The 27097-nt window shown below is 42.6% G+C and overlaps 1 long non-coding RNA gene across 1 annotated transcript in view; it reads right to left on the bottom strand.

Moving 5' to 3' along the window:
- Window positions 1-27097, bottom strand: part of LOC127600081 (uncharacterized) — a 93338-nt gene that overhangs the window by 1447 nt on the left and 64794 nt on the right. The window lies entirely within an intron of this gene.

Below are 27097 nucleotides of genomic sequence, written 5' to 3'. Positions count from 1 at the left end.
TGGCACACAGGCATTATCCCATATGCCCATAATATGCATTATATGTCCTTGTGCCCTACGAGTCACCTCTCTTCCAAAGTCATGTGGGACAGGTGCTAGCTCCACCAAGGACCTAATCAGGAAAAAAGACTATGGAACATGGACTGATGGATTATGTGATATTAAGACGGCAAATCTTAATGAGATCTGCAGTTTTGTATGAAATGCATAATGTTGGTAAGTGATATAATACGTGAGCTAGAGGAACCGTGTCACACTGTTGACCTGATGACTTCATTATTATTCAGAAGCAGCGGTGAGAAGACTCGGAGTGGTGCATTCCCAGTGCAGCTCATCGCAACATCCGGAGATGGCATTGCAAGGGAAAGGGGTGGGGGGGTTGTTTGTAGACTGGTGCCCCCTCCCACCCCACCCCTCGCGCCAATACACACACTTTCACTTCCTCTCGGGAGATATGCGATCTCTGCTTTCTGTCAGGGCACCCTCGGCGGCAGACTATGTGGGAATCTCTCCCCCGCAATCCACAGAAAACACGACCTGAGTAGGATGCTGCTCATCCCCTTCCCATTCCGTGTTTCCCCTTCGCCCTGCTCTCATCTCCTGCTTTCTTCTTGTCCCGTGGGTCGATAACATTAATTGGCCCACTCAGTCACAGGTACATTGATTGCAGTCACTAATAAAAGGGCTATTGATTGCTACTTTGTATAACAGCGGTCTATGCAAGTAAGAGCTGCCCTCTCATGGTATCCTGACAGCAACCTTTTCCTGTTTGCCCGTCTGCTATTGTCATAAATCATGTCGCTCGATGAAGGTGATGTTTTTTTTTTCCACCCTTCACATTCAGACGAGGCTCTTGAGAAAAATTACAGTCTGGCGTTTAATATTCTTACAGATAAAAGGATTGCATTCGCCATTAAACAATTGGAATCAATACTGAACATGTTAAAAGCGCAATGTGGTTGACAAAAGTGGATGACAGATTTCACGATTGTACTACAAGACAATACAGATCTTCGCAGTGAGTATGTATTTTATGACTTGTTTTGACTTCTTTGGCTATTTTGAGATGTTATGCAGATGATAAAGAGGAAAATGTGTGATCACCATAAAAAAACAAAAATAGAATATATGACGACAAACACATCTGGCTGCCTAGTGGAGCATGTGATTCATAAATGGCATCACACAACAGTTATTTTACCACACAAAGGGCATATTAAACTTACTAATATTGAACTCCAATGCATAGCATTGTCGGCAAACAAATTGTTATTACAAAAAAGCAAACGGCATATGATAGATAACTATTTCGATACTATAATATGTACACCACTTTGAAAAGAAAACGACTTTAACCAAGTTCATTTTCTATTTTTAACCCAATTATCCATTATTTCTAATTGAGCGGCACTGAATCTTTAAGTGAGTTGGCGGCAGGCGTCGGGGTGTGGGGGCTTTAAGATCCTGAAAAGTGGAAATGGGCTCTAAGTACTTTCAGGAGAGATTTAATTATCCCTATTAAATATTCACTGATCAATGGAATTTGTTTTAGCCGATCAATAGGTGGCGAGGCTTGAGAAGGACATTGCGCATAAGTTAATATTTGCATTTCAAAGCAGCCCGCGTCACGTGGCCCCCATTGGAAATCCATACCATTTTGTTAGGTTGTATTTCATATTTAGCTGCTTTAGGCCGTTATCACTGACTGATATTGATTCCTGTCCCTTTATTTACTGCTTTGTGTAACCACAATGTCTACCTGCAAATACAATATGAGGAGTGGATAACTACATGTGAAAACAGCAATTCGATTCTACCGCAAGTAATGTTCAACAATCATCTCTGTTTTGAGAGCTCCAGCGATGCAATGCAACTAAACATCATTTGTAAATAAGGGAAACACTGTCGGCTAATTCATGTGCATTCCAAGCAATAGGACACCATTTAAAAATGAAACACATAGCTTCAAATCACTTCTATCGGATATCAGAATGTATTTCCAATGTAAGAATCTCATCCACAACCCACCGAAATATGCTAAGCAGAAATTCATTGGTCAAGGCGACGAGCTTGGAGCAGCAGTATGATGTCCTAAAGCCGGAACTAAACAGATGATGAAACAAATAACAGGCAGAAGTCTGTTTTTGCCATTCGGTCTGGCCTCAGGTTTCACTTGCAGACCCGTCTATCCATCAGGGCAGTCATCAAGCAGGCAGAGGATACAGAGGTCATCGGAGTTGACTGCGTGACGCATCATCAATGCCATCAGGATACCTGAGCTCAGGAGCACAGCAAAGCAGGGAGGACGAAAGGACTGCAAATGTGTCTGACTCTGGGAACTGCACATTTATGTCTGCAATCTTCTAATATGGAATACACCAACCTTTTAGGTCAAAATGAACTCGTTTGTGATTGCTTTTTTACAATGAAACTGCAGCATGATGACTTTTATGACTGGGGCGGCCAAAAGTAATGACTGTGGACACTTTATTAATATGATTATTTTGACACACACCATGGAAATTGGCAAATTAGTTGAGTCAACAGCAAAGAAAGTGAATTCTAAAGTAGTGTTGCAGAGGAACTGAGAAAAGTGCAGGAAAGCATGTTTAAGTGAAGCGAGGGAAGGAAGAATGGATGGGTGAAAACAAAGTGTGAGGGAATGAAGAAAAGAAGTAAGGAGGGAAGAAAGGCAGGAAAGAGGTTGGAGAGGAAAAAGCAGGTCTCGGGGGAAAGAATGCAGAAAAGAGGTCGAAAAAAATGAGGAAATGAAGGAACATAGGCACAAATTTAGATTTCAGAAGGAAGAAAATCAGAGCAAAAATAGAAATGAACTCTGAAGGAAGGAAGCAGGTCAGGAAAAGCTTCCAGGGTGAAATAAATTTTAGAATAATAGATAGAAAGGGCAGCACGATGCTCGACTGGTTGCCACGTCCATCTCACAGGGCAGAGGTGCAGGGTTCGATTCTGGCTCTGGCCTTACTGTGTGGAGTTTGGCAGGCAACCAGTTTAAGGTGTACCCGTCTGAAGACAGCACACCGGTGACCCTCGTGAGGATAAGAAGATTAGAAGATAGATGGAAGGATGGATGGATGGATGGATGGATGGATGGGTGGAAATACTGTAGAAAGAAGGAGAGCAAGATCTTGTTCCACTGGATGCATGCTTATGCTAAATGCTAGTGGCTAATGAAATGTGAATGTGAATGCTAATCTATCAGGGTTTTTGTCTTTTGTTTTTCTAACCGAGCACCCAAGATAATTAAATTTAAAGTTACGTAATTAAAATTAGATACATGGTTTTTATAAGTATTTTGCACATGCTTAAGATTAATAACACATTATGTTAGCCTAGTCATTTATATCACTGAAAATAATATGGCCTCAGTGGAGGGCACAGCTGAGTTTCTACTTTTAACAATGTGGATATCGACACATTTGTACACTTGTACAAATATTACCACCAATTTATTGTCTCTCTACCGTCGAGTCAAATGTAAGGGTATTTTAAAGGCTGTGCGCATCCTGTGAACCAACCTAGATTTGAGATTATACATGCTACCTTGTTCATCTCTAGGATTTGAATTGCTCCCAGCAGGATCCTTAATCTGCGAGGAAATCAATAGAGCTTTTACTCTCACGATGGATGGGTGGTGACCACATATTGATGTTCAGGTGTCGTTTCAGAGAAGAGGGGGGGGGGGGGGGGATTTGATGTTTCTCTCCCCTTTTATGCAATAAGATGGCACCAGATGTCAAGCGGTGCACTCGCATTAAAGAGAAAACTTGAGTGTGTTTCAGACTTATGTTATTGACTGTTTATTTTTCTTTGATGGGATGGTGATATTGTAATACGATTATCAGCTTTAAAGCAAGGATAAGGAAGCGACGCATGCTTTACTACATGACGATGCACACAGAATAGTTTCGTGTAACCTATCGCGTCAAAATGTCTTTTGGGGAATGACTAGTGGCCAAGTGCTGTATGTTAAAGTCACACAAGGAAGTTTAAGTCACTCTCGCAAGATGGACACAACACCGTTCCTTCGGATGTCAAAAAGGGTTTGCGGCTCCCAGTGTTGTCTTTTCCGTGGAGACCGGGTTGAAATGGCTCTTTTTCAGTTTGGGATATTCTTGATGTGTCCAATCTGCACAACATTATGTTTTGATTATCCTTGAGAACCATTTCCTCATGTCCTCTTATTGATACATTTATCGTCTGTCCTTGCTTTTTGCCATATCCTTGCATCACTCTCAAGAGGGTTTCGCCTCCTCTCTGACAGCCCGTGAGCCCCCCGAGTCACATTTCAGGCACGGCTGCTACTTAAAGGCCCATAATCTGCTGGCGGAATAGCTGCGGCGCGACGGCCTTAGCGGAAGCGAATGATTCACTTTAAGGACTCCTGCTGCTGTGGGACCCCAAGCTAGTGGCTGGTTAACGTTAGCGCATGCGGCGCCCAAGCCTGTCATTATTTATTTAACCCGTTAAGTGTTTAAAGTGGAAAGGACCCACCGGGACGTGGCGTCATTGATGAAATTATTCCACACACACATATATACATAGGGTTAAATCCATTCGGGAGATGAGCGAGGAAACACACGGAGATGAAGACTTTCTTTTCTTGCGTTTGTAGCTTCAAGGTCACATGACACCGAGTCTGATATGGTGGAACTATAGACACCACAACATGCGTCTGTCAGGCAGGAATAAAGCGTGAGGATTGGTGGTGTCGAATCACATTAGCATGTTAGCGGTTTCACACAAAACCACCTCAGTCGTGCTTAAGACAGTTACCGACGTTTTCTATGCAACATTAATTCAGCGTTCTGTGATTCTGTATCTGGTGGTAGAGTGGTTTAACATGTGACACAGTGGCGTCTGCCTCACAGCAGGAGATTCAAGTTGTTCTCACTCTTTGGCTTTTATCCGCCGACTCAGGATTTCTTCCACTATTGACAAAGAAGCATTTTCGGTTGCTTGAAGAATCCAAATGACCAACGGTGTGACTGTTGTAACGTGTGAATTGTTGTTTGTTTTGTATGCTCTGCAATGGAGTGGGGACCACTCCAGGGTGCGTACCCCGCCCCTTCACAAAGTCAGCTGGGGTCCAGAAGGCTGGAGAAAATGGACGGATGGATGTATTTGTGCATGTTTGGTCAGAGCTGTTGTGGATCTTTTGTTATGATGCCATGTACATGTTGAATAGTGGCCATTAATAATTGAATAGTGTGTGTCGGCCCTCCCATAAGATGTTGGTTCCGGCTTTTGCCCCATGTAACAACACCATTACACATTTGGAAGTAGCCAGCACTTGTTTACCACTGGGAAGTCCCTCTTCTGTCTCACCTTTTCCTCACCCCATCTGAATGAGAACCTTAAGCCTCTCTTGTTACATGGTTGAAATGGAACAGAATTGATTGAAAGAGTTGACAAATCAACGCTTGGATTACAAACTTGTATGTATGGGTTGTTTTCGAGGATGCAATATGGATTACATTTTCTTGATTGGCTGTGGAGAGTGACCAATTAATTTGACAGTTTCTTTTTCATAATTCATTTTTAATGACAGAGTAGCTACTAAAGTATGCTTTTCTGACATTGAAATTTTTACTTCAAGAACCATACTGTATGATCGACTGTAGTCCCAAGGACAGTTGAGAAACATGTCAAATACAATGTTTACTTAGGATCACATCTTTTATGTTTTATTTTTGGTCTTTCAAATACATCAATGGAATGGAATTTGCTTTTGCTTGTGTATTTTTTTATGTTCTGCTCTTTTATTTACATTTGCATGATGCAGTTTGACAAGCTACCAAAAGCATATTGCTACGATATTAGTGAGCCAAAGGCTGAGCTGCACTGTATTGATGGAGTGTGCACAAGGCAAAATACATTTTCTCTCTCTTTACACAATATGTTCACTTTTGGAATTTGGTGTTCCGCTGCACAGTACTAAACCAAATGTTCCATACCAACAAATTGTATTGTGAATAAAGATGCAGTTTCAAGTCCACCCTTGAACATGCAAAGTGCTACAAATAGTAAGCTACGTGACCACCGTGTTCGCGGGGATGGCAAATCGCCATCTGCATTTACCTAAAATGGGAAAAAAAATAATAATCGTCATCATGTCAACATCGTGACTCGCTGAACCAAGTTTTCCATGTCATTCAAATGCTTTTGCTTCATGTACACAAGCAACTATTTCCTGAACGAGAGTTACTGTAAGTAGCCATTATATATATCGTCTGATCAGAATCAGAATCAGAATCATCTTTATTGGCCAAGTATGTAGAACGCACAAGGAATTTGTCTCCGGTATAACACGCTGCACTAGTATCATCGTATGACAATGCAATGGGAGTCATTATGTGACAACCTACAGGTTGATGAAATGGCTATTTTAAGTGTATCAAAACTCAAGAAAGCCCAAAAAGAAAACCGAATGAAATTAAGACGAAAATAAAGACAAGTCACCAAAGACATTATTTAAACGGTTGTGATGGCTAACACGTGCTGAGAGAGAGATGAAGCCAGAAGAGTGAGTGAGAGGGAGTGTGAACAGATTGAATGCCTAATGAAATGGCTACCTCCAGGCCTGAATAAATTCTCTGGTCTGGCGATCCCTTTAGGATGCCGGCCTCCCGGGGAGATTAATGACCACTCGGCCATGCCATAATGAAGTAGTTTACCTTGGCACCACACTCGCCAATTCATCATGACGTCCACAAGTGGGCCGGCCGAGCGCAACGTCTTTATAAATCCGGACTTGCTCTTCGCTCCCGCTGTTCCTGATTTATAGTTCCCTCCCCACATCTGCCTCAAATGGTTTGGCCCTCTCACCAGACCCCACCTGAGCTGACCATTTCCACCCTCCTCATCCAGGTCAATGAATTTAATAACGGAGGAAAATAACGGATGCAACAAAGATCCAGCCACCTTTGCCTTTTGCACCAAAGCCAGCAAAGACGGGGAATTGACGCAACTCTGGTTTCACACAGCGGCACGGTATCCGGCAAGATGGGTATTATACCTGCAAGAACAACACAAGTGGAAGGGTGTAGCGTTTATTAAAGAAGTGTGAAACGTCACATTCCCATATCCGGCTTCTGTTTGTTGTCCCGTCACTGTTACGGCTCAAATAACGTCTCCAAGGTGAAAAATTCATGCCACGACTTTGTTCCTCCATCTGCTAGCCAGGGTGATGTAGTCTGAAAGGAACACAAACCGAAGAGGTCCGCCTTATATATTCATCATCGAAAGCCATTAATTACTTTTACATTCAGTCTGATGTCTTCAAACAATGTGACACAAAAGTATTTTGTCACATCAGTGCTCCTCCAGAAGACCTTTGATATCTTTGGAGAATTGATTTACCATTGATTCATTTATTATCGTGAGAAAAGTATTTCATTCATAACGTACAAGCGGCATTTCCACTATCTGAACAAATGCCTCATGCGTCATTGCTGATGAAGGGCAGCTTATGTGCACTTTTCTGCACATTTTTAATCCTGTTTACCACTTGGTGCTAATGACGCTTGGATCCCTCCAGCTAATAGTTCACAGCCTTCAACAAATTCTCACCAGAAATCCCAGGCATTTGTTCCGAGCCCGTGCCCTCATTGCCGAGCTATTCATGTCTAGCGCATTAAGGGCTGAAGACTGATGAGCAGCAGTGTTTCACAAGTCATAAAGCCTGCTTCTTTGATAACCGGCAGCTCCATATGGAATAAGAGCCAGGAAATTAGAGGGGAACAATAAAACATATTGAAGCATATTTAGATTAAAATGCATCTAATTGAGCTCTGGCCTAATGCAGTTGAGCTGTGTTCTCGTGTCGCCTCATTGTTCCGCCGCGAGCACTAAACGATGCTTTTGTCACGGCGATTGTCGACGAACCTGCTAAAGTATATTAATGACTTCAATAAATCTAAATTGCATCATAAGACATTATGAGAAGGGATTACTCTGATTTTGTGTACTTTTAGTATGGTAGTAGCCTACCTCAAAGTCATCCCCTCCTTTCTGTGAGAGTGATTGTGATTTAAGGTAGGTCGTGTTTTAGTCATTTTTAAAATCCATACAATTGCAAGTGAACCATCGATTACTAATGCACTCAAAACTAAACAAAAAAAAAATCAACCATCCTGTATTCTATTTTCATAACCAACGGAACATCATTGCGATGTAAATCTGTGAGGTGTGATCGGCTGAAAGTTGGTATTTTTACAGACGTAAAAAAAAAAGCGGAAGCATTTTAAGCAGGGTAGTTTGCGCTGTTGCGGGTGTGAACACACCCGATTTCATTTGCTGCCAGTCAAAGCGTCTCCTCTCATTCCTTTTTGATGTGGCACACTTGCATCCCACAAGGAGAAATCTCTTTGCGGAAAATGACACGGCGCTTGGCTGGTTTGCTAACAGACAACGTATGCAAGAACCCTCATCAAATGAGCAAGTGATCGCCACAGGCGACTTCAATATCGTGTGATATGATGTCATTGCACATTATGACCACCATCCATCCATCCTACGACCACTTATCCTGACAAGGGACGCATGTGTACTGGAGCCGCATTGTGACCACAAACTGTGTAATATTTAAGGTGGATTATTTTTGAAAATTTGAGGTTGAATTCCAAATTTTCAGGGTTTTCTGCCATTTGACCTTGCCACTTTATAAACACGACTGTATCTGGCTTGGTTGTCAAAGGCTTTGCTTCACCATTCTCCCTCAAGATGCTTTATCTTAATCTACAAATTTCTCACAGAAGGGACGGATGCGTACTTGTACAGTTGACATCGGCTTAGACGGCATCATCGCCTTTAGTCTCCAGCTAATCCTACAAGCTGATATCAATAATGGAGGAAAATGAATGGAGAGACCCACCCCCCACCCCAAAACAAAAGAAACTATGCAGTTTAATTTGCAATTAGCTGCAGAGGTCACAGATACAATCCGGTTTCGAAAGGTTATGCAGTTTGTTTGTTTGTTATAAATCCTGCCTTTTCCCCTTAGTCGTCAACCTTTGATTCAAAATGTGACCTTGTTGTGAAGTGTGCAGCATTAATTGCGCGTGTGTGTGTGTGTGTGTGTGTGTTTAGAAGGCAAGCAGAAAAAAGGGGATATTTACCTTCCTGATTGCTTGACAGTTTGGCAAAGAACGTGGCACATTTGTGTGTGAGACTGGTAGAGTAATTTATTTCAGAGAGGGTGGAGGAGGTTGCGACCCCAGGACCCTCAAATGCCCCCGCCCCATCTGCCTGCCATCAGACAACATCACGTGGTCCCATGAGGGATCCTGTGAAGTAGCAGAGTTGGAGAAAAGCAGACCCTTTACATGTGTGTTGTAACATGTGTGAGTCTATGCTGGTATTGATCCCCCCCCCCCACCCCCCCGCCTTCGCTCCCTCCACAGTCTTTCCCATAATGAAGTGGAACTACATCTCCATTATGAGCCGCACCGCCATTGGTTGGAGCTAATATGTAATTAGCTAGCGTGCCATAAGCCTGTCACTATTGATTTCACTATCCAGATTACTTGTTACAAAAGAATAGAGCTGTCTGCAGCATAATTGAACAAGTTAACTCCTTGTCTCATAAAATGGAGGCCTGTATTGATTGTAACCGAGTGCAAGGGGGGGGGAGAAGTGAGTAGGAGGTGCTGATGCATTCCTTTTTCCTCGCCGCGGTGTCATCCCGACATGTCGGATTGAAGCTTTTCCTGCTGAGTTGCAGGATGCCGAACCCTTAAATGTGCTGCAATGCGCGCGCATCTTGTTCTCTTTCCCCTTTTGTCGTTTTTCATTTCGCGTGTTCGCATTTGTCCTGTTTTCACTCTTTATGACCATATGTTGGCGCAGCTATTACAGTGGAGCCTCAAACATAAATACACCAGTCGATCATATTTGTTGAAATTTATAATGCTTTTCTCATGATAAAAAACTTCAACAAGTTTAACAGTATGATGAGAAACAATGGATGCAGACTCGGTTAAGTCACATGAATGAATACAAGATCTAGCCTGGTGTAATTACCTTTGTAGCCATTGAAAAGTTACCAGCTAATTGGAGCACACTGCTTCACCTCCACAGCCTTTTTAAGGTTAACCCGAGTAAGTGGCGAATTAGCCGATCATTTCCGCACCCTTCACATTCACGGCACAAACGCCAGCTGTTGGATGTAATCAGGCAGCGAAGAGAGCGAGATGGCGATAAATTGTTTGATGTTGTTGTCCCTAAAACAGACATGGAAGCTACAGCGGTTTTCCCCTCCTTCTAGTCGTCAGGGTGAGAGGTTAATCAAACGCGATTTCCGGCACTCCGCTGCTGAGTGATAAGTAGCTAACCAACGGAGCCTGTAATTACAATCTTACAGAAAGTGGCCTGATCTGTATATAAATCTCACCATCCAATTACAAGATGTAATAATTCTGCACTCAGCCTGGTAATGAGGTCTAATACCGGCGCATGTGATAATCCCCTCTGGATGCAGCCGTGATAAGATGTTGGCTTTGTAATTAGACTGGCAGAAAATCATTATTTCGTGTTTAGAGAAAAAAAATGAGGTTGCGGCAAGTTAATTTTCGCCCCATTCTCCCAACCATAGACGAGAATTTAATGATTTAATCATGATTGTTAGCTATTTTGCAATCAATTTGTAATGATTGTCTCGTAACAGCGGCTTTCGGGGAGCGAGCCCGGTCAAGATTGAAGGCGTCACTCATGTGGCGTGGCTTTGCTGATGCACCTCTACAATAAAAGGATGTTGCAATGCAGATTTAAAATCATCTACCGTATTTTTCGGATTATATGTCGCTCCGGATTATAAATCGCACCAGCCAAAAAAATGCATAATTAAGAAGGAAAAAACATATATAGCCGCGCTGCAGTCTATTTCGCATTTTTGGGTGAAATTTATTTGATAAAATCCAACACCAATAAAATACAGTACGTCATCTTGAAAGGCAATTTAAAATAAAAATAAAATAGAGAACAACAGCCTGAATATGGTATACTAATGTTACATGACTGACATGCCTGGTAATGTCAGTAACGACGTAACATATTAAGAGTTAGTCAGATAACTCTAGCATAAAGAACATGCTAGCAAGTTTACCAAACGATCAGTTTCACTCCAAATCACTAAATCCAATTAAATCTTCAGCCTCTGTGTTACTTTTAAACAACTCCCCCAACTCGGAGGTAGATGATGCGCCGCTTGCTCTTCTATGTCGCTTACATCAGACTCATCGTCGATTTATCAATACAGGCCAAGAGCACCATTTTGTGGTTTAATAATAAAAAAAGGTGAAATGAAATAATCATGTGGGAATAATTTCACACGTAAATCGCTCCAGAGTATAAGTTGCACCCCTGGACAAAATGAAAAAAAAAAACTTATAGTCCGGAAAATACGGTATACTCACTGGATACATTAGTAGTTATCAAGGCTTCAAAAAAATAGTGGTGTTGGTGTTTCTGTGGGGCTGAAATAACTTCACTTTGATCAAGTAAAGCTCATGAGTCGTCTACCACGTAGTGGCTTTAGCTCATCTCTCTCATCTTTTGGCCATAGAGAACTCCATTGACAGAGAATCGACTCCATGCTTTCAAGCCGATTTCTATAATTGATAGTTTTAACTTGCTCTTGCATGTCCAGTGGTTCAAAGGCGGCCTTGCTGTTTTTGATCTTTTAATGGGAAAAAATAAGATTATTGTGCAAATAAAAAAAAGGGCTGCATCTTAACTATTAATGTATTTTAACTTCCGTTAATAGGATCATAAATTAACCATGTTTGGATTTGTGATGGATGTTTACATTTGACTGTGCGATTTCCACAAGAAGACCGCCAACAGCCATTTCTAAGGGTGAACAAGCCAAAGTTCAGGGACAAATTGTGTTTCTTTGTATAAGCAAAGTTAACTTATTGCAAAGTTAGAAAGTGTCAGGATAGCTATTAAGGGGAAGCTGAAGGTATTTTCAAATACCGTATGCAAGAACGTCTTCCTTTTTCCAAGCCAGGAGATTCAGTTCACTTCTACTATGTTTTGATGCCATCATCGGTTTCTTCTCTTCCTAACCGAAGGATCCTGAGAGATGTTTAGTTGTACAGTCGCTGTGGACCACTGCGCGTTTGGACCTCTCAGTCTTCCAAGAGGTAGCCATTTTACACTCCCTTGGCTATTCCTAACCCCCGCTTCTCCATTCCCCTCACCTCAGGACGGCTTTCAAGTGCTTTTTCAAAGGAATAAAAGCAAAAGCCGAAGAAATCAAACCACTATGTTTCACGAACCCAAGATAACTTCTTTCAGATCTCTTGATAACACCAACATGGGCACTACCACCCTCTACCCCTCACGCACACACTCCCATATTTTATGGCCTTTACTATTTCTTCTGATTCATCTTTATTACACTGGCCTTGTGTCAAGTCTATATGGCATTTTCTTTTATATCTTTTCAGGTTAACTGCATTCTTGAGCAAGGCTACTGAGAATGTTAGTACAGTAATGCTGTCGATACATTGTCTGATTTAAAATGGTTCCTACGTGCCGCCATTGGTCAGACAAATCAACGTGTTAACACACAACCCTGGAGCTGATTTCAATATTTCATGGCTAGTTATACACTATCTAATCGATTTCTGAACTTATCAATTATGAATGCTCTCTGGGAAGCTGCAGGGGCTTCCAGCCTAGGATTTCCTCTTCTTTGTGTGCTTATGACCAACCCAAGACTGGTGTTAGAATAGAGAAAACACATGTACGTGTATTGATTCGTAGCATTTGGGGAACACACTTTTGTTGCAACCACGAACCAGACGAGGTCATGGTTGCGTGCAAACTTTACGTATATGACTGATCTGTATGATAGCCAACAAAATGAATATTTCCTGATGCCGTTTTATCGGTATGGCTAACCAAGTAAAGAACAGATAACACGTGGTTGTGATTATTTTAGTCATTGGTTGGTCACTGATAAATGAATGTATTCATGCTAAATTAATCTTGCCCCAATTCTTATTTCGAAATGCCCATTTTTATTGAGTGGGGAAAAAAACAGTAATCTTTTCGAAATGCCACTATAACCTTTTGATAATACCACAATGTCAAAAACAGACACTAAATTTGTACCGTTACAAGTGCCTTGTCAGTCAGGATTCCAAGCCTCACAAATTCAGCATCACTGTAAAATTGAAGTCCACACAACCAAGAATTGTACGACAGGGGGTCCTCTGTTTATTTCTGTGAAAATATACGACATTTCATGTTTACAAAAACTCGATCGTGTAGTTTGCGCAGCAGTATACGAATATGTGGCCAAGAAGGCAGGCTCAGTTACTGCCGTAATTATTATTCGGGATTTGATTATTGTATATCTATGAGCTAGAAGAGTTTTTTTCATGCAAAAAATAAAATATATAAAAAATACAGTATTACTTAATTACTCTGTTAGTGGAGGTTTGTGATTGTGTGCTCATTCCACCCCTTTGACAAGATCACATGACAACATCACAGCTCATGATTAGCTCGTTATTGTGGCCATGTGCCGAGAAGTAGATATTGGACACTGCCATGATCATCCATCCATACATTCAAAATGGGACGATTGTTGCTTAGAATACGCAAGGGGTGCTCTTTTGACATGTAAAACCAACCAACGCAAACATTGCTCTGGACAGAGTGAAACCCAATATATTTTTGCATATCTTCTGTCATGAATGAAACAGTTTGGCCTCCTTTGGCTATGAAGCCCTTTGGTGGAGATGAAGAGTTTAGGTAAGGGGTGTCAAACTCAATTTCTGGAGTACCGCTCTCCTGTTTTTTTCCAAGGCTCCCTGTTGCAACACACTTGATTCAAATGAACAGGTTGAATGTCAAGCTTCCACAGAGCTTGCTGATGATTTGATCATTTGAATCAGGTGTGTTGCAACAGGGAGACTTGTGAAAATATGCAGGACAGCGGCTCCACAGGAACTGGGTTTGACATCCCTGGTTTAGGTGAACTAAAACTCAAAGACAAATATACTGTAAAGTTTATTCTGAAATCTTGCCTCCATTAACAGTGCACATGCGCAGACACCCGGGACTTGGTGGCATATGCGAAGCCCCCTGGCAGTTCTTGTGACAAAGCACTTACCGTAGAGATGGCAGGCCAAGTTGTGGTGAGGTCCCACCCAGAGGCTGTGTCCCGAGGCAACGCTACTGGGCAGAGAGGATGGCTGGCTGCTGAATTTTCATTTCCTGTTCCCGGATCAACCAAAAAGCATTTCCCGAATTTTGTGATGCCCTTTGAATCAAATTCAGCATCCATAAAGCAAGGGCAGGAATAACTTGACTGGCCTTGTTGTTGCCATGACGAATTGAGCACTGTAGTGCTCCCCCTGCAGCTGCACGCCTGTTGGTCATTAGGTAATTAGTGCTTTAAAAGGACTCCACTCATTGTCGGGTCATTGTTTGCTCTTGCTACTGTCATGTTCGTATGTTTGCTGTTCCTTTGCTGCTGTCATGTTTGTTGCTGTCATGGTTCTGTTCCTGTTGTTTTTTTTGCTGTAGTCATGGCTCTGTTTTGATACTTTGGATTAGTTTTATTTTTTATCACTTTGTTTGTTTTGGATTTAGTTTTCTATGTTTTATCAATACACTTCTTCAAGTTTACTCTGCTCCTCTCTCCTGCCTGCTTTTTGGGGTCCACCACCACCACGCAAACGTGACATTAAATAGTTAGTGATTATGTACAGTAAATTGGACTCCACTTATGGCTGAGTCAGCCTTGGGACTAGTGTCTCCCTGAAGTAAATGGCTACCTTTTCCCGTTCTTCATTCTCAGCAGTTAATACTGCTATCGAAAACAGAAGCACATGCGGTACGCGGACAATTTAAAATGTGAAGACTTAAAACAGCAACGTTTCCCTGCACAGTATAAAAGATGATCTTGCGGGACCACAAATTTCACATTTAAGGTTCATGTGACTCTGTGCTTGCTTTATGTGGGCGCCCTACCCCAAATAATTACGACCACTTTTTTTGAACCACTTCTTTTTATATTGTTATACCTATCCATTCTTGGCGCTCATTTCTACCGCTTTCCTGTGCAACCCTTTCAGGGACAGCTTGTCACTACAGTGGACAGTTTATCAGGTTACAGGGTGCATGAAAGGGTTAAAGGTCATACAAGTGCTTTTCAAGAAGACAAGCCAATTCTTAGTTTTCAAACAAATTTATGTCATTGTTCGTGAATTTTCATTCATTTTTATCTCTTCCCTGGTGCGAAACTTTCTTCATTACAACCCTGTTCAACCTCATTTCACCAGAATGACAGACAGTCTGTGATGAAGCCCCATTAGACCACCATCCTATTCTCTCCGGACCACCTATTTACTGTTCATCTTCCTCTCTGCCGTTCTCTCGCTCACACTTGTTCTGTCTGACCAGGCTAACCCCAGGAGCCCCCTTAACACCCAATGTTTCAGAGTCCAGTCAATCAAACGCAATGATGTTAAATTCTCCTCCAATGAAGAGTGTTCAGCGCTCTTCCGAGACAGCCTAAGTCAGGCGGCCGATTAAGGGCTCCCATCCGAGAGGTTGATCTCAATTTACATCCTTTCTGAAGACCACGTTTTTCAGGGATTCATCCTCAACATGACTTGTTTGCCTTGGATCATCTGGAATGAGGTAAAAATCAAACCTGACCAGGATAATTGTGATGGCTTGTTCTCTCAGGCGGCATTCTCATACAGGGCACTACTCTGATCCAAACCAATGTAAAATAGAAAGATGCACAGCGAGCTCATTTGGTCCGGTTCACGGCTATTTTTTTTCCCCATCTGACCAAAAAGGATGAAAAAGTAGATTCAAAATCACAGTAATTGTGATGTATTAGGTTAAAAGGACTCAAATATTTGCACCTCTTGTTTGATTGGCACCCAGATTCGAGAAATATTGTTCAAAATTGACCAAACAAACCACACCGAAAGCAATCACATTGCATTCATTTTAATCAAACTTCGGGAAAATGGAGCTGATCAGAATGTCCACCACGGCAAATCACACTCTCTCTCCACATAACCAGGCAGCCAATCTGTAGCCTGTTTTACACACATTCATCCCACCATTTTGTATGCCAGTTTATACAGAACAGTAGCAGAATAAGACTCCTGGCTTTCGTAAGGGTCTGATGATCTCTCCACCCACTGGAGAATGCTTTACTCTGGTTGCTGAAATAAGTTATGCAACCATGTCTGTATTTGGATTTCGAAGATTCTTGTGATACCTTCACAGAGTATGCATGAGGATATTCTGGTAAAATACATCGCAACAAAAGTCAACTTCAGTCAACTTATCCCTTTTTCTTTATTTTTCCCCTAAATCAATGTATTTTTGAACTTCATACGGGTTGTCTCCTCGAAGCCTCATACCTCATTCTGCTTTGTTGATATACAGTTCATAAAGGATGGGTGAAAAAGAAAAGCCCTCTTGCATTGCGTCCTCATTTGTTGGTTGAAGTGAAAGAGGAAAGTGGAGCCTGACAAGGAACGTGAAAGTAGATAGGCAGGCAGGCATAGGCAGCAGTACAGGCTTTTGTTTTGTGTTGTGAGAATGCTTTGGGACTGAGCTTGTAAGATGCTCCTGGTTATTATCTTAACAGGCTTATATGAGATTCTTTTATGTGGAAATAAAAGCAGCAACCGTAAAATCCCATCCGGTATATCACATATACGAGTGAAATATAGAGATGATGTTTGTATGGCACACATACACACACACACATCAGTGCAGAGGTCCAGGGTTCAATTCCAGGTTCTGGCCGTCCTGTGAGGTGTTTGCATGTTTTCCCTATGCCTGCATGGGTGTGGGTTTTCTCTGGGTATTTTAGTTCCCTCCATCCATGCATCCATCCATCGTCTACCGCTTATCCGGGGCCGGGTCGCGGGGGCAACAGCTTATGCAGGGAAGCCCAGACTTCCCTCTCCCTAGCTACTTCTTCCAGCTCTCCCCGGGGGATCCCGAGACGTTCCCAGGCCAGCTGGGTGACATAGTCTCTCCAGCGTGTCCTGAGTCTTCCTCGGGGTCTCCTCCCGGTGGGACATGCCCGGAACACCTCACCAGGGAGGCGCTCAGCAGGCATCCGAATCAAATGCCCAAGCCACCTCATCTGGCTCCTCTCGATGTGGAGGAGAAGCGGCTCGACTCTGAGCCCCTCCCGGATGACAGAGCTTCTCACCTTATCTCTAAGGGAGAGCCCGGACACCCTGCGGAGAAAACTCATTGTATCCGGGATCTCGTTCTTTCGGTCACGACCCATCGCTCGTGACCATAGATGAGGGTTGGGACGTAGATCGACCGGTAAATTGAGAGCTTCACCCTTTGGCTCAGCTCCTTCTTCACCACGACAGACCGATACAACGTCCGCATCACAGCAGACGCTGCACCGATCCGCCTGTCGATCTCCCGCTCCTTCCTGCCCCCACTCGTGAACAAGTTTAGTTCCCTCCCTCATTTCTAAAACATGCATAGTGTATTGACTGAACGCTGTAAATTGTCCCTGTGAGTGTGAATGGTTGTTGTTTGTATGTTTGGTCTGCATGATTTTGGGACTGTTGGAGGAAGTCGGAGTACTGTACCCGGAGAAAACCCACACAGGCACGGGGAGAAAAATGCAGATTTATTTTAACATTAAGTGAGTCTGCCTTCATTATCTGTCTTCAAAATGGTTGTTGTTCACCTTCAGAACACGTCCAACTATCTAATCTATGAATGTGCAGTTAAATCAATTTTTCGTTTTTTCCAAGTGACTATCACTATTTCCACTGTGACAGACAGTTGGGAAAAGGTTGTTTGCAGACTTTTGGATTGAGCAATTTTGCCATGAGCCTCAGGTGGGCTATCAAATGACACATTTTGTTTCTGCTTAATGATTCCAGTTTGAAAGTGCATTGTCACATCACTGTTGTGAGGATCCTGAGATGCACATGTTAAAAGACACAATCAAGTAAATAGTGCAAGAGATCTAAGCATGTATTCTACTGGTCTTTTAGTACATTTACCTCCTCAGGGAGCTCTCCCCACATCAGTATTCCAGTCCACAACTTGAACCCTTCTCATTCCATCCATCCTTAGATTTATTTTCATACTATGAGGGTATGATAGCCCCTTAATAATTCATATTTAGAGTGTATACCCATGCACTGAGAAATTCTGATTCATCCTCCTGAGTAGCTGCCCACCCTCCTGCATGATTTAAGTCTCCGAGTTCTCGTTGTGGCTCACTCGTATTGGCTCCGCGATGCTTTCTCGAGTAGAGCTGTCAATTTTTGTTGGGCTCTCAGAGGAAAGTTTGTGTAGGTGGACAACAGTGTCTTTTCTTTGAGCCTGCATGCTTCTTTTACCAGCGGCAAAAATCTAGGCGGCCCTCGCCTCAGATCAACTTCATAAAAGCAGACAGGTCCTTACATAGACAGGCAATACAATAGAGGTGAGCAGCACAGTCCTTTGAAACTCAACACATCTTCATTTTTGTTGCAACAGTATGTACTCAAAGGAAACATTGTTCCGAACTTGAAAAAAACTATTTTAAAGTCAAGCGCAATCCATTCCGGGATGCTGGCCAACCTTTGATTTTTTTTTCCCTCTAGGTAATAATTTGTAGCCATCATAAAACCTTCACTATCTACAGAGCAGATTTTTGAATGACCATATTCCGTATATGTTGCAAAAAAAGCCAAATAATAATGCATATGTGCATCACTTAACCATGTTTGGAACTAAGGTCTCATGAGTTGCTCTGGTTTCAACCCACATTCCATAAAAAGTGCATGAAAAGTGAATGGAACATCCATCCATCCATTTTCCGATCCGCTTTATCCTCACAAGGGTCACGGGGGGTGCTGGAGCCTATCCTAGCTGTCTTAGAGTAGTAGGGGGGGGACACACCCTGACAGACAAACAAGCATCCACACTCACACCTGGGGACAATTTAGAGTGTTCAATCAGCCTGCCATGAATGTTTTTGGAATGTGGGAGGAATGTCTCCAGAGTACCTGGAGAAAATCCCACGTGGGCCCGGGGAGAACATGCAAACTCCACACAGGGAGGCCAGAGCTGCAATTGAACGCTGCACTGTGAGGTCGACGCACTAACCACTGGACCACCGGGCCGCTGTGATTGGAACACTCATTATCAATGAAAATAACATGAATGCAAATGATGGTGCATGCGCATATGGTCACTCACTCCACTGAAAACAATATCTTGCCAAAACGAAATGCACATTTTCATTTTTGTGTGAGCTAAACTTTTATGTATTGTCTTGGAGAGAAAACCAAACAACTTAAAATTAGTTACATTTCTGTTTTCCCCATTTTTTTGTGTGGTTTTTGCTTCCTGTAATGTCTGCATAGTTCTTCAGAGCTTGTCAGGCAAACTTCTTGCAGTTACAACTTCCATGCCTTTTCACACATTACATACACACAAACAGTAGGATTTCTGTGCTTGCTTTGGCTGTTTTACAAAGACTTGTTCAGTCTTTGTTCTTTACACCGCATCCCACTTGTCAGAGAAATAAGACAAATATATTTTAAGACACAAACCAAAATAAATGGGCGGGTTTAGAAACGACAAGCCACAGAGGAAGATGTGGCCTGTATGGGCCACTTCAAGGCAAGCCTGACCTCCATGAAATACCGTGTCAGAAGCACGGCAGATTATACCGTACAAAGGTAAATTGATTTACAAATGCCTAGGATTAAGCTGAGTTTCATGTGAGCCATTGGCCAGATGAACATTTATTTATTTATCAATTTTGCCTTAACTTGCTAGCAATGAATTGAGTTAACAGTGAGCTTCATGCTCTCCACAGCTTCCAGTAAAATGGAAAAAAGAAACAAGCGGAGAATCTTGTGGATTCTCATTCACAAGCAAAGTGGTTTACAAGCAAAATTTTCAGCAAAGTGTTATTTGGTTTCCCAAATGATACTTCCTCACTGTCCCAGTTTATCTGTTTTCTGGTCATGTGACATTCACAAGCTGAGCCCTTGAATTCTTCAAATGGAGACTCGGATATGGATTGACAAAAAATGTTTTGTTCCGACAAAAATGCGGCAAAATCAACAAAGTACAACAAAGGACGCTGGTCACAATAAACTAGGAAATTTAAAAATAAAGAACTTGCAAAAGGCAAGGACAAATATAAAAGGCAAGAAAACCCAAAGCGCCTATGATACAACCCGAGACTATAATTTTCGACCAAAATACTACTTACTCTGAACAAAGAAAATACGTGGCGAGAAACTGCGAGGCATGAACATGAAGCGTATAGAGAATTCGAGCACTTGGGATACAGAGTCACGAGCAAGGCAACATTTCCGACGGCAGTAGTCGGCATGGCATCACTTTTTAAAGGCAGTAGGTAACAAGGCCAGATTTGTGTTAGGTGCGGCTCGTGAGGAAACGCCCACCCAGACAAGATCGTGCCACCTTAGGCCGAGGTTGGCAACTTGAAATGCTACAAAAACATAATTTTACATTAATGTGTTTGGTCAAGCAAATGCAAATCCCCACATGGATGAAAAAGTTATCCATCCATCCATCCATCCATCCACATGGCCTCCCTAAGTCTCACCCTTAAACCCAGTGCTCTCTGCAGCTGAAAATAAACATCCCTGGCACCTACATCAGGATTTTTTGCTCTACCGCATTTTGTTTTGAGACAAACCTTTCACTAAACAAATGCCCTCTATCCACACATGCGTGTTTACTCAGTACAACATAGCAGTGTGCTGCAAGAGCGCGGCACAGGAAGAGGAAAGGATGGTGGTTCTCCCCAGAGAGCGCTGCCCAGAGGAGGCACGATTAGGAGGTGAAGCAGTCAAACACTCTGACCAAATGTGCAAGTATATCACGATAACCCCAGGCTGTTCTGGGCCAGCAGGACTGATAGGCAAACTCTGCCTATGGCCGACTACAGCTGGATTATTTATCATCTCCTATAGCCATTCTACGGTGCTCTCGCTCATTTGGAGCTCAAGTCTGTGTGCACTGTGTACGCTGACACGCGGATTTGTCATAAGTCCCGAAAGCCCAAAAGCTTACAGTTTCCCCTCACTCCAAGCATGTTTACTGAGCTATTCCAGTGATGTGCAAATCAACAAATATCTGCACATTCTGTCTCCAGTAGTTTGCGACTGAATGAAAAAGGGCGGATAAAAGTGATTTTCTCTCAGCTAGATAAGCTTTGAAAATAAACATTAGTTAGGATGAAAACTTTTGCATTGTGTAACAAAATCACTTGCGTTTCAAGGTAAGATTCACATAAATGACTATGATTAATGATAATATCTAAAGATTATGTGAGCAAATCTGTCATTTCAGAAGAATGTCAAACTGGTAGCCCTTCGCATTAATCATTAGTTAAGTTTCAAAAGGTTTGCTGACCCTTGCTCTATTCTGTATTTTTTCCCCCCACAATTTCATACAGTCCTGGTGTGTCTAAGCATACCGAGTTGCCCTCTGTATGAAATGTATTATGTAAATAAAGCTGCTTTGCCTTGCCAAATATGAAAAATTACAGTACATTGTACAAAAAAAAAAATTCCTTGCTGAAATTAGCGGCAAAGTATTTTTACATGTGGAGTCAGCGCCTTATCCCCAGATCACCAAATTACACAACATAATTAGGTGGACAAAATGCATGTTTTTATTTTTTTATTTTAAATTAGTAGCCAAAGCCAACAGTGGTCTTTTATTGCTTCGTACGCGCAAGGAAGCAGCACCTGCGGTGGTTATCTTTCATTTTGTTCAGCTGCTCGTGTCAGCCCGCATGACGGTGGTGGTCACTATGAGAGCAGCTGTGGTGTTCCAGCCTGTGAACAGCTTGCTCTGTTTTCGTATTCTTCTGTTGTGTGAACACTATTATGGGTTCCTTGGCTGATAATTGCCAAAGCAATGTTGTTTTAGGACCTGACACAAAATGCCTCCTGGGCCTCTAACCTTTGAGGAACTTGACTGTAATTGTTCCTGACACTTGTTTTAGTAGCTCTCAAGCACCAAAGACAAAGTTTTTGGCGCTGCAGAGGAAGAACAATCATCTTGGCACACATGCTGAGGTGTAGGCTTTTGTTTCTCCCTGAGATAATTTGAAGCAGGTCAGAAATGAGAGCATCTTAATATGATTGCCAGGTGAATTAAACAAGGCCCATGGGCCTGGTAAGGCTGGGTGGGGGGGGGGGGGGTTGTTTTTGCTTTGGCTGTGAGCACTTGACGGCTTTTAATTGAACACACATTTATTATGCTAGGTTCAGCTGGAGTGTGACGGCTATGATGAGGCCTCAATTAGAACCATTAACAAGATGATTGCGCTCAAAGTCAACAAGGAAGAGTTTTTTTTTTCATTCCTGCCGGATCGGGTCCTGTTGTTCAAGCACCCAATGGCCATGTGTGAAAATGTTCTCATACTTTGAAGAAAACGGGGGCTCCATTGGTCACCTCTCCCCGTGCCCCAATGCAATCTCAATCCATTTAGCCTTTGAAAGCAACATGTCAGGATGCGTGATACCGTTCAGCGAAAGAGGCAAGCACCCTGCAAGATATGTCGCTTTGCTTTTACTTCTGCTCGAAAGTGCAAAATGCGCTCGAAAGCAAGTGTCACGACCACTGGGGCTTCTTTTAAGCTTGCGAGCGCATTGTGACGCAGCTGATCGGTTTGAGTGTGTCTAACCCTGTGATCTGTGTGCTAACATTGGCCTACTGGGCTAAGATCGGTTTGTCAACCCTGCCTTTGTTAGCCCCGTGAAGGAAAGCTTACCCAAGGACCTCCCTGTTTACTCTGGCCTCCACAATGGCAAACTCTAAACTCCCTTTGTTGCCAGGCTTTAGGCTAGATTTACTTCAATTTTATCTGCGAGGGTCCCCTTTCATCAGCTTGGAGGTCTAATGCCCTTAACTGGCTTAACCTAGCTCCCCTTGTGATCCTCACGCCCCAGTACCCACGCTGTCGTTGGCCTCCTCACCGCTCCCACTTATCTCCAGCTCCTTGACTGGCCCTTTGAGTCGCCCGTGAATCCCGAGCATCGCCGGGGCTTTTACTGTAGCAAAGTATTGTGGCGTGTGCTCGGTGACACCTGGATGGCATGTTTAACATGCCATAAGCGGGTTTCTGTGTCAGCACGATGTACACTCCTATACAACATCAAAGCACAGTGGCCCCCATCAAAGTCGAAAGAAATCTAAATCTGGATCAGATTGTTTATTCTCATGTCCATAACAGACTGTTATTGAAAACGAGCTTTTCCTCTTTGTCTTAATATTATCATTACCCATATAAAACGTAAACAGTGTGAGGGGGTCACTGGCCCCAACATATGAAGATAGAAGATGATAAGACACACCCAACCTCATAGTTTTTGTTTCTTATTTCAACGTTTTATATTTACTACAACTATGATTTGACTTTCATGTTAGCTTGCAGTCGCTTAGTGACCATTTTACTCTAAAATGGTTCAATGATTTTGTTGTTTACGATGGTACTAGTGCAGCGTGTTATACCGGAGACAAATTCCTTGTGTGTTCTACATACTTGGCCAATAAAGATGATTCTGATTCTGATTCTGCACCACCTTCCGACCTGTTCAAATTCTCTAGCACACATCAAAATAGCCTCCAGCCAAAACCTGAAAAAAAATTGGCAACATGCGCTAAATTTCAGGTTAAATTCCTTTCTTCAACTGCCAAACTTTGGTTCAGCGGGCTGACTGGAGTTGATGTCCGTATAAAAACGGATTGTTGACTCCATTTCAGCACCTCTTAGGACTTTAGTGGCTTTGCTCATAAATAAAGATGAGATGTCAGTCTGTATTTTTATCAACTTAATCTTTACTGTGAGAGCAATGTTCTCCTTTCGAGAGGAGGGGAATCATATTTTCCGGATATAGTGGGAAAGTGATAAAAGTAGTCAGTATTTTAGCATGCCTTGTTTTATCACTGTGCACTATGTAAGCGAGCTGTCCTTCTAAGACCAGGGCACTTAAAACTTTTTCCAGCGTGGGAATGAAGCAGAAAAATTGGATCTGAGGTACTCTTTGGTATTTGTAGATATTGCTTTCATTTTATTTATGCTAACACTGTGTCATTTATGATTCCACTGCTCCGTTATTGATCGGCTGTCATTTTGGATAGTGTCAGAACACCACCTTGTCTGCAAATCAATCATAGGACATAGCGTAAATTACCGCCCCGTTGTCACTTCCCAGATGGGCTGCCAGTCACACGTGTTCGTCTTTTGAGTCGTCTAACTGCCAAATGGTCTCGGTGCGATTTAAGTCTCGCCGTCCTCGCAGGCAATCCTGTATTCATGAGATGAGAAATATTCTTTTTTTTTAAAAAGCCATTTTGAATTGCAAATATTCTCAAATCGGCAGCGAGCAGCAGAGTAAAAGGCAGGGACAGTATGGCGCTTATCCCCTGCACCGCATACGATGGCTGCCACATGTGCCCAAATTGTCATGGCATCATTATGTAACCTAGACCATCCAGATTATTAAAATTCCGCTTGAAAGTGTCATCGTGTGCCTTTTTTTTGAGACCTGTCACCTTTTTTTCTTTTTTTTGGGGGGGGGGGGCTCTTTCTCGCTAATACCGCCCACTCTCCTTCTCAAACTCGGCCTAATCCAGAGAGCGTCAGCATCAGTGCTACCTTTGATGGGCCCCGGATTAAAGCAAATCTCCATCTCTTTGGTGGATTTCAAACGCAGCATGAACAATGATGCCAGCCAGAGGCGAGCTAATGAGGCCTGCGGTGGACTGGCAACTTTCAAAATCGACCTGATGAAAGGCAACACCGTTATCACTCTACCTCCCCACGCGAAGCGTGTCGCTCTTTTTTCGTCTTTTTTTTTTTAACTTTCATTTTTCCATACCTCATAATTTTTCTCCACCTAACCTCTTCTCTTTTCAGGAGTGGGCGAGGCCTGACTTAATTAGTGGGCTGAAGTGTGAGTGTACCTTTCACAGGGCGCTAATGAAAAGCTTTGCGTATTTCTTTTCACTAAATTAGCCACTGAGTGCGCCTCTCCTCCCTCCTCTTCCACTCAACCCTTCTGACCGGAGGGAGGTGTTATTCCAGGGACTGTTGACTCTGCGGCTTTAGCGTTCCACATGTCTCTGCGGTACGCCGCTGATATCTTAATTAAACATGCAAATCTGATCTAGTATCGAACACATCTGAGCCGTGCCGTTGTGGCGTGTCAGATGGTCCTTCTTTGTGTCGGGGCTTTCGTTTTGAATTTAATTAATACCAACGTGTGTGGAAAAATACACGGGCCATCCGAACAGAAATTAAATTAAGTGCTACAATGTTATTGATTTCCATGAAGAAGCACACAGTTATGGCCGTTTTTGTTTTGAATACACAGAAAGAAATAAATAAATCCCACTTATTTGGACCACTGCTGTATTGGTGATTGAAAATATACGTATGTTGTACGTATGTATGTACGTATACATATGTACGTATGCTGTTCAACGTATATATATATATATATATATATATATATATATATATATATATTTTTTAAGCTTTTAATATATTCTCACCGACAGTATGTAGGATAGCCAATAAAACACTCTCTGAAACAGGGTTGAAGTAACTAAACAAATACAGGAGGTCCTTAGTTTGTGATGCCAGTGGCACCGTCAAGTGGCACAAGGTCGCCATGCTCACTTCCTGCCACACTCAGTTTTTTTAATTGTTTTATGTTTATGGCACAAAATTGAAAAAAAAAGTATACTTTATGATGCAATGATTTGCATCATAAAGTGTACACTTTTATGTGAGGTTCATATTTCATCGATTGCTATTCAGTGTCAGTCAGTCACTGTGATACCCAATGAAGCCGTCTTTGCTTGTGACTTCCACGTGGCAGGTCCGGGCCGAGGAGCAAGTTAATCCCATTGTTGCATGGATGTATAATGATATCCCAGGGCGCCATAGGACGTCGCTCTCTGTATGGCGCCAGCTTGTTTAGCCTCTGGTATTTCTCTTTATGGACCCGGGCCCAACCCTAGTTTCATAATGCCAGTTTCAGGTTGAAGGCAAGGGTCTGTCTTGTCACACTCAGCGCCACAAAGAATTGTTCTTTGGCTCAACACAAGCTACTTCAAACATGGGATCTATGTTTGGGGTCTTGAGATGGTCAACCTTGATTGCTAGTTGCCTTATGAGAGAAATGTTTGTGCTAGCTTTTATGACCTTGTGTGTATGTAGCCGAGGCCTGCGCGCAGGATAATCCTAGCCAGTCTCTTTCTTTGAAGGGGAACAGATGTAGATTTACATATGTGGAGAGTCCCCAGCCTGTGATGAGATTAGCCGGTCTGGGATCTTTCTTCAGAGCAACTGGAAGGTGCATATTTAATAAATGCCTGGAGCTAGGCAGGGCGGTGCGGGGTCTCGGACCTCAGAGATCCACAGGACAAAGGCAGACAAGGCCCGTGACAGGCTGGCCCATATGGGAACAGGGTTACGTACAGATTGCACTTGCCTTTCATTGGGTGCGGGACAAGGCTTGAAGGGGTTTTAGGCAGCGAGCAAAAGCACTTGGCGGGCCACTTCTGCAGCCTTTCCACAAAGAGAGCTAATAAAAGGATTTGGAGCTCGGATTGGCTCATCTGTTTGCTTGTGTATGAGACCAGTTTGGTTGTAGGGGTGTATTGTATGAGTGTCAACACGAGACGGACAACGACAAAAACACAACAGAATACAATCTAACACGGCGTAAAACAGGATTTTGCAGTGTGACAAAATACTGATAAAACAAAGCGTCATTTTCTCATATGTGACAATACATTAAGGACATACTACTGGCATACATTGATTGACCGTTAAAAGGTGGGGGTCAAAAATAATTTCTCTGCCAATTTTGATTTCTTTGATTGGTTTATTCAGTCAACCGCTACAAAGTTTAAAATGTGCAATTGTCAGTCAAAACTACAGTCAAAAGTTTGTGAGGCCAGTAAAATGCACACGCAGTACTCATGTCCAACAGCAAGAGGCATGAGTGTGTGGGCTGCCCGAAACAAAAGAAAATAAGTCGCAACTCCC

Source organism: Hippocampus zosterae, chromosome 4 (genome assembly GCF_025434085.1).
Source record: "Hippocampus zosterae strain Florida chromosome 4, ASM2543408v3, whole genome shotgun sequence".
Classification (NCBI taxonomy): domain Eukaryota; kingdom Metazoa; phylum Chordata; class Actinopteri; order Syngnathiformes; family Syngnathidae; genus Hippocampus; species Hippocampus zosterae.
This window is presented reverse-complemented; position numbering and strand designations above follow the sequence as displayed.